The sequence below is a fragment of the Rhinolophus sinicus genome, linkage group LG02, assembly GCF_036562045.2.
Source record: "Rhinolophus sinicus isolate RSC01 linkage group LG02, ASM3656204v1, whole genome shotgun sequence".
Classification (NCBI taxonomy): domain Eukaryota; kingdom Metazoa; phylum Chordata; class Mammalia; order Chiroptera; family Rhinolophidae; genus Rhinolophus; species Rhinolophus sinicus.
The window spans coordinates 175,727,710-175,743,852 of NC_133752.1; the positions used below are offsets into that span (position 1 = coordinate 175,727,710).

General features: G+C 36.0%; 1 long non-coding RNA gene across 1 annotated transcript in view; it reads right to left on the reverse strand.

The window, feature by feature from the left end:
* Nucleotides 1-3,041: 3,041 nt before the first annotated feature.
* LOC141570142 (uncharacterized) overlaps nt 3,042-16,143 on the reverse strand; it is a 45,931-nt gene continuing 32,829 nt past the window's right edge. Inside the window, exons 2-3 of the long non-coding RNA XR_012494050.1 lie at nt 4,047-4,104; nt 3,042-3,161 (exon numbers count right to left, since the gene is read on the reverse strand). This is a non-coding gene — a long non-coding RNA (uncharacterized LOC141570142). The remainder of the gene's footprint in view (nt 3,162-4,046; nt 4,105-16,143) is intronic.

Below are 16,143 nucleotides of genomic sequence, written 5' to 3' on the forward strand. Positions count from 1 at the left end.
GGAAAGGTGGGAAGGACATAAAGCAGAACAGAAGTTCTACTACAAAATTGACTTTGGAACTGAGAATATATTTTCATTAAGACTGGAAACATACTTTACTCTTTTTCTTTTTACTTTTCACAAGTATGTATTACCTACTTACTTTTTAAGAGTATCTATTGCTTGTATACTTTTCAACCATTTGTTATGGTAGACAAGGTTATATGGATATAAGATGTGTTTGTATACTATATATGTATATATATACATATATATGTGTATATATATATATGGTGGAAATAAAGGTATATCATATCTATGAATAATAATATTGCAATATATTCACAAGTTACACAGACTTGGACACATGCCTTATTCATATTCTATCTTGAAAATTACTTGCAGAGTTAATAAAATTGAGATTACAAACTACTTAAAGAAAAATGAAAATCAAAGACCCTTCATACTATAACTACCAGAGTTGAAGAAAACTAGTACTCTGAGGAAAATGTATGACTTAAAATATGATCATCAAAGAAAGACTATAAATAAAGGTGTCTATGAGTCAATTTGTGAAATTAAAAAAAATATTGCAAGAAGCTAACTGAAAACTTGAGTGAATTAATATAGCTCAAAGGAAAAATAAATAAAACAGAAAGTCAAACCAAAAAAGCAGTGAAATCTAAAAGTGAATTCTTTGAAAATACTCATATAAAAACTAATCCTCTCACAAAAATTGTAAGAACAGAGATCAAAAACAGCATTGGAATGAGAAAGGATACATAATTTATGCCTATGTAAGCATCGAAAAATTTATGAGTGGAAAACCTAAATCCTAGTTGGCCTGGGACCAACTGCCTTGTGCCTGTTGGCCTCAAATGATTATTAATAGTGGCCATTTGTTCTCAAAAGTCCTAAATTGGGCAATATAGTATATAGTTTCCCCAATTACAAGAGATTATTACAATAAATATCAGGAAAAGAATTTGAAACTAGAGAGAAAACAGGTATTTCTTGGTATAAAATAAATGACTAAAATTGATCCAAAGGGAATGGAAAGCCGGAAGGAACACCACAGAAAAGCTTAGCAAGTTTTAATTTTACTAATAAAGGCACCTACGTATGGTTTCCTAACTGCGATATACTTAACCTTTAGAGAGCTAGAGACTTCCAATAAGATTTTACCTCCACTCCACTTTATGAAGTCAGCCTAATGCCAAAATCCAGAGGTATGGTTCCATAAATGAAAACAGACATCGATATCAATTATGAGTATTGATAAAAAAATTCAGATGAAATGTTATCAAATAAAAACCAGGAATATATCAAAAAATAAGTTTTATTTACAAAATACAAAAGTAATTTAATATTTAGACATTTTTAAAATATAATTTATGTCAACAATGCACATTCATTGGATTCTTCACCAATCAGAATTAAAGGTCCTTTTAAAAAGACATTTCTCAAACTTAGATTTTGCCCTTACACTTCTCACTGAGCTGGTGATAAGTAAGCAAAGGGCCAATGTAGAAAATATTAACATATATGTACAATGTTTCAGTATTTGAAAGGAAAACTAAATGTATTGTTAGTATGCACGAGTCATGAATCACTGAAAGAAAATTCACAAATATTTCCAGTTGGTTTATCTTTTAAAAGCAGTGCTCATTTCAGAAAATGCAGGATATTTGAAACAAGTTCTTCCTGAAAGAAAAGACAATATTTAAATCAACTGTACAGCCTTGTGTATTTATGGGCAGCTGAAGGCTTGGATAAAATACACATTTCAGAAACAAAGTGTGGTAAGAAATATTTTCTTAATTGGTCTGAAGAATACATTCTAAACACTCTCATGGTATTCTAAAGAACTCAATAGACAACGAATAAGATTTGTAAGACGTTCCATCACAATACTAAGAGAGTGTGTGTAAAAGAAGAGAGAAAGATAGACACGGAAGGACAAGAAAAAGCAAGCAGGAAAAAAAAGGAAGAAAAATAAGGTGAAAAGAGGGGAAACAGCTGGTTTATGACCCTTTTTCCAGCCTCAGGGATGCCTGAGGATTTTATCTTTGGTCAAATTCTCCTTGACACACTAATTCAACTAATTTATGAGTACATCAGATCTAAGACAAATGGGAATCTGGATGAGGTTACTCTGTACTCATTGTCAAGTTTATTAAGTAAAGAGTAACCTATGGCGATGAGACATAGACACCAGAAAGAGGGCAAGTCATATATGCCTGGGATACTAATCAGGGAGGGTGATGTAACTAACAGAGCAGAATTGATGGCTGCCCTGAGCTAAAGTGGCCTGAGCCAACTCGGTACTATCTATCATGACCTCATGACCACATGTATCCCAGTTGCTGTGTGATTTGGGGATGCCAGAATGCTGTTCCCTAAAACGTTGTTTTGCCTGTCCTGCATATTTTCATAAAGAAAGTAAACTTGGGCACAATGAAGCCTTGTGGCTCATGGGTTTCATTGTTAATATGAACCTAAAGCCACAGATGCTGGTCAAGCCAAATAAGCATTGCAAGGAAACAAAGGAATTAGGAAGTGAGAGTTATTCAGTGACTATAGGGCAGATTGAGAAAAATTGCTCACACAGCTCTTCACTTCTTCCATTACTTCATGCAACATTTTGAGAAATGCTCTCTCCTTTTTGTGGAGCAGGAATATCTTAATTAAAATACAATTAAATTATAATTTACTATTCAATCCTATTTAATTTAAAAGTTATCAAGTTGGTGCAAAAGTAATTGTGGTTTAAAATAATCGCAAAAACCGCAATTACCTTTGCACCAACCTAATAGAAAATTATATTATTACATTGTCCATTTTTTTAATTACTGTAAAATTGTCTGTTTGTGTACTCTCCAGAGTAGATCTTTGGGGAATTTTAAATATTAGAAACCAGTATCTTTTACTTCCTAGTGTTAACAAAATGAGGGTAATTGCTTTCAAGGAAGCCTCTGACATAAAGATAGATGTGCATTTTGAGAGATGACTCTGGTTCACAAATTGCTATTGGCCTTACTTCTTTTCTAGAATGGCGGTGAGTTTTCCTTAGTATCTTCTCTTTTCTTAGTCTCCATCCTCGTCACTCTCAGAAACCAAGGATTTCTTTTCTACCTCCTCTTTATAGAGGTTCAAGTTTGGCCCTTCAAAAACAACAAACCCTGAGGGGAAAACAACAAATGTCAGTTTTTCCTGACTCAGTGATATTTGATGTCATGACCCATGCATATAGGAATATATATACTCAAGGGTGAATGTATGCATGAGCAATTTAATTGATAGCAGCTAGGAACCTGAAATAGGTCCTAGCAAATATAAGAAACCAAGAATAAAATGTGTTACCTCTCACATCCCATCTAGACCCCTTACCCTATTCCAATTATCTTATAAAACCTCTTATAGACAGATAAACCTGGTGAAGTAGTTTCAGGGACATCAATCATTCCTGCCGTTTCTTTTTCTCCATTTGCTCACATCTCTAAGAGTATTTGAACATCTTACATTTCATAGTTTTGTAAAAACTTTCCCAGAAATTCATTGCCAATGAAGGGTTTACCTGATAATACAGAAAAAAAATGCTGAAAACTGGAGCCTCCTAGGAAAGTGTAGTTCACCAAAGAATATTTCTCCTACTCAACATGCGGTAATACCCCCCACTTCATGAATTAGAGTTATGGTACCAGTCGGGTGGAATGGAGAACAAGGATTAAAAAAAAAAAATTTAGATAACAAAAAGAGGGAAATTGCCAGGCACAATCTGAGAGCGATAAGAAGTGGCACAGGTATTCAGGCACAATCTGAGAGCGATAAGAAGTGGCACAGGTATTCCGGTGAAACAGAGGTAGAAAGGATTTAAATTCACACAAGACCCAAATCTCTTAAAATTTAAATTTATAGTCTTGTCTTCTGCCTTGATGTTTTTCCTTAACCAGACTAGAAAACTGTTGAAAAAGTCAACAAATAAATATTAAGGATCCTAAAGGTAACACACAAAACAATAATAAACACAACTTCTGAGGTGAAAGACAATGTTGTGAAAGGCATACCTGTATGGGAGATATCTTCTCCTTGGAGTATGTTCAAAGGACTCTCCAATGAATGATTCTGGAAAATAAAATTCAGAATAGTTTTATTTCGGTGAGAATTTTAAACATAAGGGAGCTATTCAGATGTATTGAACATGGTAGATGACTTCATCTGACACATGTGTGTCTTTTTTTTTTTTTTGCTAAATATTGTCACTCAGGAGATAAAGTGAATCTAAGGCTATGGTTATCCCTACAGATTTAAATTTTATCCAAAGGATTTTAGTTGGCATATTCACAGGCAATTAGGTCATCGCCGTCAAGTTGGAAAGAGTTCTACAGTCTGTGGCTTTGCCCCAATGCCACTGTGATTTTGTGCCCAATATTGGGCTTGTGACAAATCCAATACAGCTGCAGTGAACTCATGCTCCATCCTTATACTGCCATAAACCTCACAAGTCCATTTACAGTTATATGCAATTTTCTAGAGCTCACACAGCTCTTAGACAAGCCACTAATACTTTCTTCATGCAACATTTCCTCCATCTAAAGCAGGGGTGTCCAAACTGCGGCCCGCAATCCATTTTTAATTGGCCCACAGCAAATTCCAAAAAATATATTTAGTTTACTTAAATAAACCAGGTGAGGCAATACATACTTTACCTCGAGTGAGTGGCCCGGCTGTTTGTGTATTTTACCGCATATGGCCCTTGGTAAAAAATGTTGAAAAAAGTGTGGACACGCCTGATCTAAAGCATGCCCTGAACACAGTCACTAGCACTTTTATGTGTCCGTGTCAATTTTCTCTTGGCATCCTGTGAATGCTCTTTGTCCTAAAAGTATTATATAATCTTGATAATAGCTTTCTGCTAATCCAATTTACCTCTAACTCCTGGAAATGAATGACAACTTAACCTTGGATGGCAAGCACTCCATTTCTGAAATCACAGAAGAGAGACTTCCGCCAAGAGGATGTGCTTTTTAAGGGAAAGCAAATTAAATCAATGATAACAAAGGGATTAAATTGGATGTAAATCAAGTGATTAGATCAGTTCTGTGAGGCTGCATGTGTCCCTGATAACCCAATCAAAGCATTAGACTCTTTAAACATGAAGATTCATATTCTCCCTTTCATGTTAGTGCATAAATTTTCTGAGGGGCTCGTATAATCCCTGAAGCCGATTTATGAAATAGTCATGTTGAAAATCCTTAGAGAGTCTAGTGTCTAAACACAGTCGTATTAGTATTTATCCTGCACCTAAAATTTAGGAAGATCTATAGTGGTGCCAAAAAAGATTAAGTATAACTATATTGAGAGGCTACCCCCAAAAAAGAGCTCTTCTGTTCAGACTCAGTGTTTTTCACGTCCAGAATTTGGATTTGAGAAAGGGAATGTAAACTTGGCATTGTGGTGATGACTAAAAAATGTTTGATGGATTCCAAAGGATGTTTTTTTACTCTGTCAATAGTGATGGTTTTTCTTCCTCAGCTCAATAGAAATGTTTTATTTGTTTGTTTTGAACAAGATCAGCCAAAGTTCCTACAGAGAAATCAACTAAAGATGATGTTTCTCATCCATACTACTCCAGAAAATCCTGACACGAGAGAACAGCATGCTACTTTGTGCTTGAGGGCTGTTGTCCATCTTTAGGTGGAACTGAAAGACATTCCTATTCCAGTAATATTAAATATCAGTTTGACGATGTGTTTAGGGACAAAATAAGTATTCGTGAATTTCTTTGACTGTTTTATTTTTTTTTTTATCTCGTTATCCTTGAATTTTTGCCCTATTGGGATGAAAAAAAAAACAAACAAACTTCAATTTGTCCTTGGAAAGGAAATCACTCCTCATTAGGGAAAAATACTTCCTAAATCTCCTCTCAATTTTTTATAAAACTGATCTTTCAGAGACTTGTAAAGTTCTTTAACTTTTTACTAAAGAGTATACATGAGGAAGTGAACTATAATGTGAACAAGTTTAATTAAAAAAACTGACAACAGCACTTGTCTTAATTTAGTCTTCATTCACTTGGGAAATCAATGGTTCAGTTCTTTGTTACAACAGGATTCCTTTTAGAAAATTATTTATTGAACAAAACTTCAGAAACTCTAATTTATTTTATAATCAATGTCTTTTAAGTGACTGAAGAAATTACTTGTTTAAGAAAATCGTATGTCCATTGATGCAATATTACTGTATACAATGTACAATGTTTGTGTACAACATACAGGTTTTGCAAGGGCTTTTTTCCCCCATAGAACTCAGTCTTCCTAAAATAAAAGAACTGTAAAGTCTTCCTTACTTGGCTTTCAACTTCCGAGCCATGATCAAAAAAAGCCTAGAATAATGTTCAGCAAAAGAACAAAATCTCACAAAATATCAAACTCTTCCCTCTTCCAAGTTGTTTTTCTAGTATGCACATCCACTCTGCTTTGTTACTGGATGAGTAGCAGATGACTGGAGGGGCAGAGGGGCTGCTGACACAATGAAATGGATACAGACCCATGAAAGAGGTCAGGAGCCCTTCACACAGTTAATGGAATCAATTGCCTCCTGCCTCCGCTGTGATTAAGTCAGGCACCAGCCTGAAATACAGGGTTAGTTCAGTCAGCACAGTTTTAATGGGTCTGTCATTAACATTTCCTTTAAAATAGTTCATGTATTTCCTATTGCTTCAGAATCAAAATATATGTGTTAATAAGTTTAAAAAATCTTGGTGAAGATGAGAGATCATTGTAAGCATAGTCCCTAATGCAATTTTGTTTCAGGAAGTCTTAGTCACTTAAATTACGTTTTTTAAATTGTATTCTATGATGATGTCTATCAATGCTCAAAAACTAGCAATTTGAAGTGTGTATCTCTCTATTTTTGGACTTTCATCTTAATGTCTTTTTTACTTCCATTTTCCTCTGAGGCAAATCCCTTCACCTGTTTGGAGACCTGAACACGTCACTTTCCCAGATTGCTAACTCTTTCTAAGTCTCTACCCTTGCACCCAAAAGGTGACTTTTCAATTTGAAGACAAAGTATGACATCTTCATTCCTAAAAATACCTTTTTCATTTGTTAGTATGCTTTGGAAGACACAAGTGATATCTATTTTGAATTATTTTTCTCTGAGCATCAAACTTATTTTCTTTTTTAATTCCTTTAAACTCATAATTATTTTGTTCTCGGTTCATACTTATTATCTAGGTCAGTAATTCTATTTTGACCGAGGCTTAATCTATTTTTTATTTTAAATTAATGTTTGTTGTTTAATGATATAATTTACCTCAATATATTTTAATGTATTTATTCTATCATCTTACTTTCCATTGAATTCCGTTTTTTTTAAATAAATATATACTTGAGTAATTCTTGTACTACTTTCTATCCTTACTAAATGTTATGCACTATTTTATGAATTTGACTCCAAAGGCAAGGGAAGTAAAAGCTAAAATAAACGAATGGGACTATATGAAACTGAAAAGCTTCTGCACAGCAAAAGAAACCATCGACAAAATAAAGAGGCCACCAACTGAATGGGAGAAGATTTTTGCAAACAGTGCCTCCGATAAGGGGTTAGTATCCAGAATATACAAGGAACTCATGAAACTCAACAACAAAAAAACAAACAACCCAATTGAAAAATGGGCAGAGGACTTGAAGAGACATTTCTCCAAAGAGGACATACAAATGGCAAATAGACATATGAAAAAATGCTCAACATCACTAATCATCAGAGAAATGCAAATAAAAACCACAATGAGATACCACCTCACCCCAGTCAGAATGGCTATCGTCAACAAGACAAATAGTAACAAGTGTTGGAGAGGCTGTGGAGAAAAAGGAACCCTCATACACTGTTGGTGGGAATGCAGACTGGTGCAGCCATTATGGAAAGCACTGTGGAGGTTCCTCAAAAAATTACAAACAGAATTACCATATGACCCAGCAATCCCTCTCCTGGGTATCTACCCAAAAAATCTGAAAACATTTATACATAAAGACACGTGTCCTCCAATGTTCACTGCAGCTTTGTTTACGGTGGCCAAGATATGGAAACAACCAAGTTGTCCTTCGATAGATGAATGGATAAAGAAGTTGTGGTATATATACACAATGGAATACTATTCGGTGGTAAGAAAAGATGATATAGGAACATTTGTGACAACATGGATGGATCTTGAGAGTGTAATGCTAAGCGAAATAAGTCAGACAGAAAAAGCAGAGAATCATGTGATTTCACTGATATGTGGTATATAAACCAAAAACAACAAAAGAACAAGACAAACAAATGAGAAACAGAAACTCATAGACACAGACAATAGTTTAGTGGTTACCAGAGGGTAAGGGGGGTGGGGGGTGGGAGATGAGGGTAAGGGGGATCAAATATATGGTGATGGAAAGAGAACTGACTCTAGGTGGAGAACACACAATGGGATTTATAGATGATGTAATACAGAATTGTACACCTGAAATCTATGTAATTTTACTAACAATTGTCACCCCAATAAATTTAAAAAATAAATTTTAAAAAAAATGTTATGCACTAACAAAACGTTTCTTTCCATTCTAACTTTTTTTTTAATAGTACGTATATTTTTTCCTATGTAATACTAACTTAAAACCATAAAACAAAACTGCAGACAAATCTCATTCATTAACATAGGTGTATTAGTCTCTTAAAAGGATTTAAAAAAATAATATATTAGGAAGAAGTGTGCTTTACTGCAGGAATTAAAGAATGGTTCAATATACAGAAATTAAGTAACATTATCTGTTGATGTAAGTTAAAAAGAAAATTATCATATGATAATTTGATGTAAATTAAAAAGAAAATTATCATATGATAATTCTCATAGGTGTTAAAGGAAAAAATTGTGACACTGTACAGCAAGCTTGTGATTTTTTAAAAAATGCTTATTGAACTAGACATAGTGAAGTGCTTTTTAAAAAAATACATCAATTTATATAATACAGATTTTTTAATGTTGAAAAATTTTAACGACTATTTGTAATAAAATAATAAGCTGATTTCTAGATGCCAGCACAAAAGTAAATGTCCCCTTTGCTAGAGCACGTTGCCTGGGAATGAAGACATCAGTGTTAGCAGACAGGCTGAGCTTCTCTGAGGATCATCACTCCTGAGACTACTGCACAGTTTAATAGCACTACTGACCAAAGAGTCCCTGTAGGAGCTAATGTTTCAAGGGCCTTCAGAGAGTTTCTAGATTAGCAAAATGTCACCTTGTCTGAACTGAAACTCTCAAACCGACCTTACAAAGTCTCAGTATTTATAGTTAAGGTCCCTTTGTCCTAGTTGCTTCTCCACATGTTCTTATCCATAGGCCCTCAGCGGGGCACCTCAGCAGCTGGGTGTCAGACTGCTTATCAATGACAACAGATGCCAAATGATGACATCTTGGCACAACTTATTTCATTCTTATATCAAAACAACTTTTTTTTTTTGGTCATTGTCATAAACAAGTGGATTAAAACAACTTCACTAAGTCATAAACAAGTGGATTTGAAATCATATTAAGCCAATACATCACAGAGCTGCACAGAAACCTGGTGTGTGTCGGGGGTGGAGAACTTCAGTCCTATATTGGAACTACAGTCTCACTCGTCCTGGGCTTCTCTTGGCATGAAAAGCATCGGCAGGCTTGTAATTCTGAAAAGTGTTGGATCAGAAGTTAGGCAGCACCTACTTCTGTTGCTGGATTTTCCACACCCAAAGGAGGGGCACTTTCCATGATTTAATTTATCCCACTCTTGAGTCCAGCCCAGTAGTTGGGCGAGATATAGAGCCATCTCTCCCTCTTCCCTCCAGCTTGGAGCTCTTTTATGTCATCTGGGGATCTGAAGGATCCCTTTAATATTTTCAAAATAGGGCAGCTTTCCCTCCAAATAATCAACTTATTTTTCTGAGTAGTTCCTTAAAAATGTATGCTTATTTTCTCCTTAGGAAATTGCAGATTTCTTGCTATTACTGGATACAGCTCTCTTTGACAAGGAACAGTGACCATCAAGACAAAACTTCTCCCTTATAATCCAGTGAGAGGAGCCATGCAATAAACAATAAATGCAATGCTGACCACAGCACTTAAAATTTCAGTCTACCTCTTTATCTTGTGACACTACTGATCTCCCATGCCTTGCCTTCTTTTTCAAATAACACTTATTGTTTTCTGACATATACTGCACTTACTTATTATATTTATTTCTTGTTGCCTGGCTCCTCTCATTGAAATATAAAGCAGAGATTTTGTCTTGTTGGTCACTTCTCAATGAGAATTATGTCCAGGAATAGCAAGCATTCAATAATTATTCAGTGAATAAGTGGGTGAAGAATCATGTGCCCGTGAGACATGACACTTGCTTCTCATTGAGAAGTTGATAGAGGAGCAAAGGTTTAAAGTGAGGTACTTATCTACGTGAACACCTGAAAGGAGAGAAATACAGAGAAGGGAACAAAAAGCACAAAGTCTTTAAGGCGGGAATGTTCTCAAGTACGGGAGGGAAGCAAACAGTTTAGTATGGCTCAAACAGACAAGGTAGAGGGGTCAACCGATTTGGACGTGTGGGGACTGAGGATCATGGTGGGGAAGGGGTATGCTTAGAAAATGTCAGTCTCCTGTACAAACTTCCATTGATGACTCAGAGGAAGAAGATGGGGCTGGATAGGACACTGCTTTACCTCTAGCGCAGTTTTTAATGATGTGTGTGAAGAAAATACCACTGCAGGCTGAATAAGGCAGGCTTGGAGGAATCACAGCTCAGTTGACAAGCCCAGTGGCTTCATCTATGAATCAACATGGTAATATTAAACATGAGCCTTCCTAATAAGACAAAAATAGCACATTCCTGGTAGTCTTTTTATCATTTGTCCTGCCTCTCATAATTAGTGCTAGAAAATCCTTGAAAGATGGAAATACGTCCTTCAAGACCCAGAATTTTCCAACCTGCTCTCTACCAGGCCAACTATTCAAAATGAGAAGAAATATATACAGAAAATCAGCAAGTTATCATGAAGGATAAATCACCACAACCAGGATTCCCACTTATTTTATTTATTTAAAATATTGCTATAAGTGTCCCGTACATGTTAATATGAGTTTTAGTTTCATTCTACATATGGTAATGATTCTAACTGTTCCTCCCCCAACTTACACTGAGATGTCAAGGACACTCATTCTCACGCACTCACAGTTACTCAACATTCTGTAAACACATTTTTCTTTGGAAATAACATTGGTTTAGAAATATGTCCAAAGGTAATGGTGTCTTTCATAGTTTTTTTTTTTTTAAGTAGTTTTATTTAAAACTTTTTAAAAATCTGTTATACAATTAACATTATATCAGAATTATCAGCAATTACAAAGTCAATTCTTGTCATGTTTCTTTAGTCTTCTCTAGTCCTTGTAAATATTTAATGTCATTTTTAGAGTCATAACTTAGCTTTTGTTCTGTCTTTTTCATATAACAGTAAATAACTAAAGCTTTTGATGTTGTGGTAAAGTCTTCATGGTTATTACTTTTGATAGATGTGTAATAATCTATGAAGGCAATATACAACATGTGTTTTATTTGCTAATAAACATTTCCACTTAGCTAAAGTTTTACCAGTATTAATTTTTGCTTTTGTAAATGATTTGGTGGATGCATTTTTACCTTTTGTGTGGGGATTTCTTGACTCAGTTAGTTATACTTGGTGCTCAAAACCATGGATCTTACACATCAAGTAGGTATAGCAAATGTCTCTTGCATAAAGAAGAGTTTCTAAGACAAAAATCAACAACATTAACTGAAATGCCGTCTTACTAATAATAACTGACACTTATATAAGTGTCAATGTCAGGTACTTTCTAAGTGCTTTACATATGTTAATTAATGAAATTCAATCATAGGAAAAGCCAACTTTACAAATGAGGAAGCTGAAGCATTAAGAGGTTATATAATTTGTCAAAAATGGCACAGTAAGTGAGGAACCTGGAATTCTATCCCAGGCAGTTTGACAATTGAGTCTATTCTCTGAACCACTATGGTGTGCTGCTTTGAGCAGTTAAAACATTCTTCTGTTGTATTTCAGATTGTTTATTTTCCATGTGCTTTTACTTCCTGTATGAACATTACTTTAGCCAGGAATGATGTCAAGTCATTTTTTTTCATTCAACAAATATTTGTTGAGTTCCTATTAAACCGATGACTGGAATATCATTACTCTATTTTCATTCACACGAGTTAAGTGACTATCTACTATTAAAAGTTGGAATGCTGGAGAATTGGATAGCCACGTGCAAAAGAATGAAACTGGACTGCTATCTGTCACCATGTACCAAAGTTAATTCAAAATGGATCAAAGACTTAAGCATAAGACCTGATACAATAAACTGCATAGAAGAAAACATAGGCACTAAATTTATGGACCTTGGGTTCAAAGAGCATTTTATGAATTTGACTCCAAAGGCAAGGGAAGTAAAAGCTAAAATAAACGAATGGGACTATATGAAAGTTAAAAGCTTCTGCACAGCAAAAGAAACCAAGAAACCATTGACAAAATAAAGAGGCAACCAAATGAATGGGAGAAGATTTTTGCAAACAGTGCCTCCGATAAGGGGCTAATATCCAGAATATACAAGGAACTCATGAAACTCAACAACAAAAAAAACAAACAACCCAATTGAAAAATGGGCAGAGGACCTGAAGAAACATTTCTCCAAAGAGGACATACAAATGGCAAATAGACATATGAAAAAATGCTCACCATCACTAATCATCAGAGAAATGCAAATAACAACCACAATGAGATATCACCTCACCCCAGTCAGAACGGCTAACATCAACAAGACAAATAGTAACAAGTGTTGGAGAGGGTGTGGAGAAAAAGGAACCCTCACACACTGTTGGTGGGAATGCAGACTGGTGCAGCTGTTATGGAAGGCACTGTGGAGGTTCCTCAAAAAATTACAAATAGAATTACCATATGACCCAGCAATCCCTCTCCTGGGTATCTACCCAAAAATTCTGAAAACATTTATACATAAAGACACATGTGCTCCAATGTTCATTGCAGCTTTGTTTACGGTGGCCAAGACATGGAAACAACCAAAACGTCATTCGATAGATGAATGGATAAAGAAGTTGTGGTATATATACACAATGGAATACTATTCGGTGGTAAGAAAAGATGATATAGGAACATTTGTGACAACATGGATGGATCTTGAGAGTATAATGCTAAGTGAAATAAGTCAGACAGAAAAAGCAGAGAACCATATGATTTCACTGATATGTGGTATATAAACCAAAAACAACAAAAGAACAAGACAAACAAATGAGAAACAAAACTCATAGACACAGACAATAGTTTAGTGGTTGCCAGAGGGTAAGGGGGGTGGGGGGTGGGAGATGAGGGTAAGGGGAATCAAATATATGGTGATGGAAAGAGAACTGACTCTGGGTGGTGAACACACAATGGTATTCATAGATGATGTAATACAGAATTGTACACCTGAAATCTATGTAATTTCGCTAACAATTGTCACCCCAATAAATTAGAAGAAAAAAAAAAGTTGGAATGCTGGGACATTGATCCCTGACTTTGACATTTGGCTGAAATCTGCCCTTCAGATTCATCTTTGGCCTCAACCTATTTCAACATCATTTTTTGAATCCCTGAAATTGTGCAATAATTGTGATCAATAATCCTATGGTTTTTGTAGGTAAGAATTATATAAAATCACTATAATAATATTGATAAAACAATTAAGACATGATGTGGATTTATTTTAACATAGAAATATTCACTCATATGTGTTGTAGATATATTTTAGAGTGAAAAACTTCTTATCTTTTACAAAAAAGCAATCTAATGTTGACATTCGCACAAATTCTCTTAAGGCATCAGAAGCCCATTGTAATCCTTATATATCTACCTGTCCTAAATATATTTCTGTTACATGAAAAAATAAGTATGACATTAAAAATGGGTACTTTAGGCCCATTTTGAAATTTTCTGCACTCATACATATAATAGTGGTGGGTGGCGGAAATAATGACAATTTTCATTTAAAACCCACACTTCTTCCTTCCCCTAACTCATCAATATTTGTATTGCTTCTGAGAGTTCCATAAGAATAAAGTGCCCAGCAGTGGGTGACATGTTCCAGGGCCTGGGAGCTCCAAGGCCATGAAGCCCTGGGGAGGAGAATCGAGCAATCTTTTTAGAAGTCCAGAAAAAGCGATTCTTTCAAGCAGGCCTAACAGGATGGCATCTAATATTTTGGACCAAATGAACAACCTCAGAATATACCTAAAAGGACCAATGCCGGGTGGGGGGGTGAGGGGGATGGAGTACTGGTGTTTTTGACAAATCAACATCTACACAGATTTGACAGCATCTGAACCCACCGGGTAGGAAGAACAGTGACATTTTGGGGTCCCCAGTCACTGCCACTTCACCCTTGGCATACCTAAACAAACTCAAGGGCCATGTGTTCTGGTGTGAAGGAGACGACCCAAAATCAGACCTTAGAGAGGCAAGGAGCATCTTGCCCAGAAAAGAGCCAGATGAGATAGAAGGCAGAGAGAAGCAGACAGTGCCCAGGAGCCAAGCCTGAATGCTCAGCTGGCAGTGAAGCAAGGCATAAGCTGAAAGACCAAGAGGGTAGTAGAGATACCTCTGGATAAACGACCCCCTCCAATCCTAATGCCATTTACCCATTATGGATAAGGACTCATTCCTGGAACTACCGCTGAACCCCCAATGCAACCTGTTCACTTCAGCCCCAGTGTATTGTTCTGCAGTCTTTTCTTGAAACATCTGGGTTTCTTTTCCTTGGAATCTGTCAACAAAACCCACCAAGTTATTCTCAGTCTTATGCTTTATGGAAAGATTTTGTACCCTCATCCTCCGAGGTGCCCCATTTCTGCCATTCAAAACCTTGGCCAGATCTTACACAGGGATCTCTGCCTTTCATTCACCAGGGACTGGGTTTGTTCTCTTCATAAGCTGGTTTCACTTGTGAATTGTTTCCTTTTTTTCCTCATTAACCTTAACTCTAGGCCTTTGCTCTTCACTGTTGATGTGGACAGTTCCTTTCCCAAGCTACAGTTCTTTCTAGCAGCAAGGCCCACTGACTTCTGCAAAACTTTAAAATTCTATCCAGATATATCCAGGTAATGGGGTTATTTAAATCCTTCATATGTTTTACTTTATTCCTGTTGGTGGGAAGAAGACATGCTTGAGAACCTTGGGTTCTTAGGTTTGAATTCCTTAATAATATTTTATGAGCCATTCTAAAATACCAGATTTGTATAAGAGACCATTGACTCTGGTCCTCTGGTCTGTTTCTGATACCTTTCTGGAAAAAAAAAAAAAATGTCAGGTGCTAAGGTGCACCAAAGAGAAAGAAAAGTTTGCTTAAGTCACCCTTCATAAAGCTTTGCAGAACCTCTGGGCCATGTTCACAGTTTCCAGAAGAGGCTTCGAGACCTGAAGCCAAAAGATTAAGTAGTTTGGCAACAAAGTCTCAACTGAGGCCAATTCCATGATATTTGCCAGCAAAGATCATGAGCTGACAAAAGTCATGTTGCTTTAGTCTCTGTCAGGCGAAAGTTTCTCCCAACACTGAAGGGATCTGCGCATGGCTTTGTCAACTCAAAGCAATTTTTCTTCCTTCACTTGCCCTGCTGACTTTGGAGCCAAAAAACACTCATTCCATGTGACTCTATCACGTACTTCCTGTCTCCATCCTCAGAAAGGTCATTTATAAGAAAGTTGTAAGGAATTCAGAGCATTTTTCCCCATTAAAAATGTCATAAATGGTGGTTAGCTTTTAAGCCCAAACACAAACTAGTTGAACTTACAATGAAATGTTCTAATGGCAGAAGTGAACTACTATTTATAACTATGTTTTGTTTTGTTTTTCAATATACAAGATTTGTGAATTCCAAATTGGGTTGTCAAAAAGGACCATGACATTGTAGCGTTGGCCCCTGTGGCTTCACCCCCACCTTCACTGTTAGCCAAAGAAGAGGAAGAACTCTCTAGTTCTGTCCACTGGCAGGGATTTCTGGGATGGAGATAAGGGAAACTGGAGATGGAAAGACAGACCCGGAGAGATGAGGA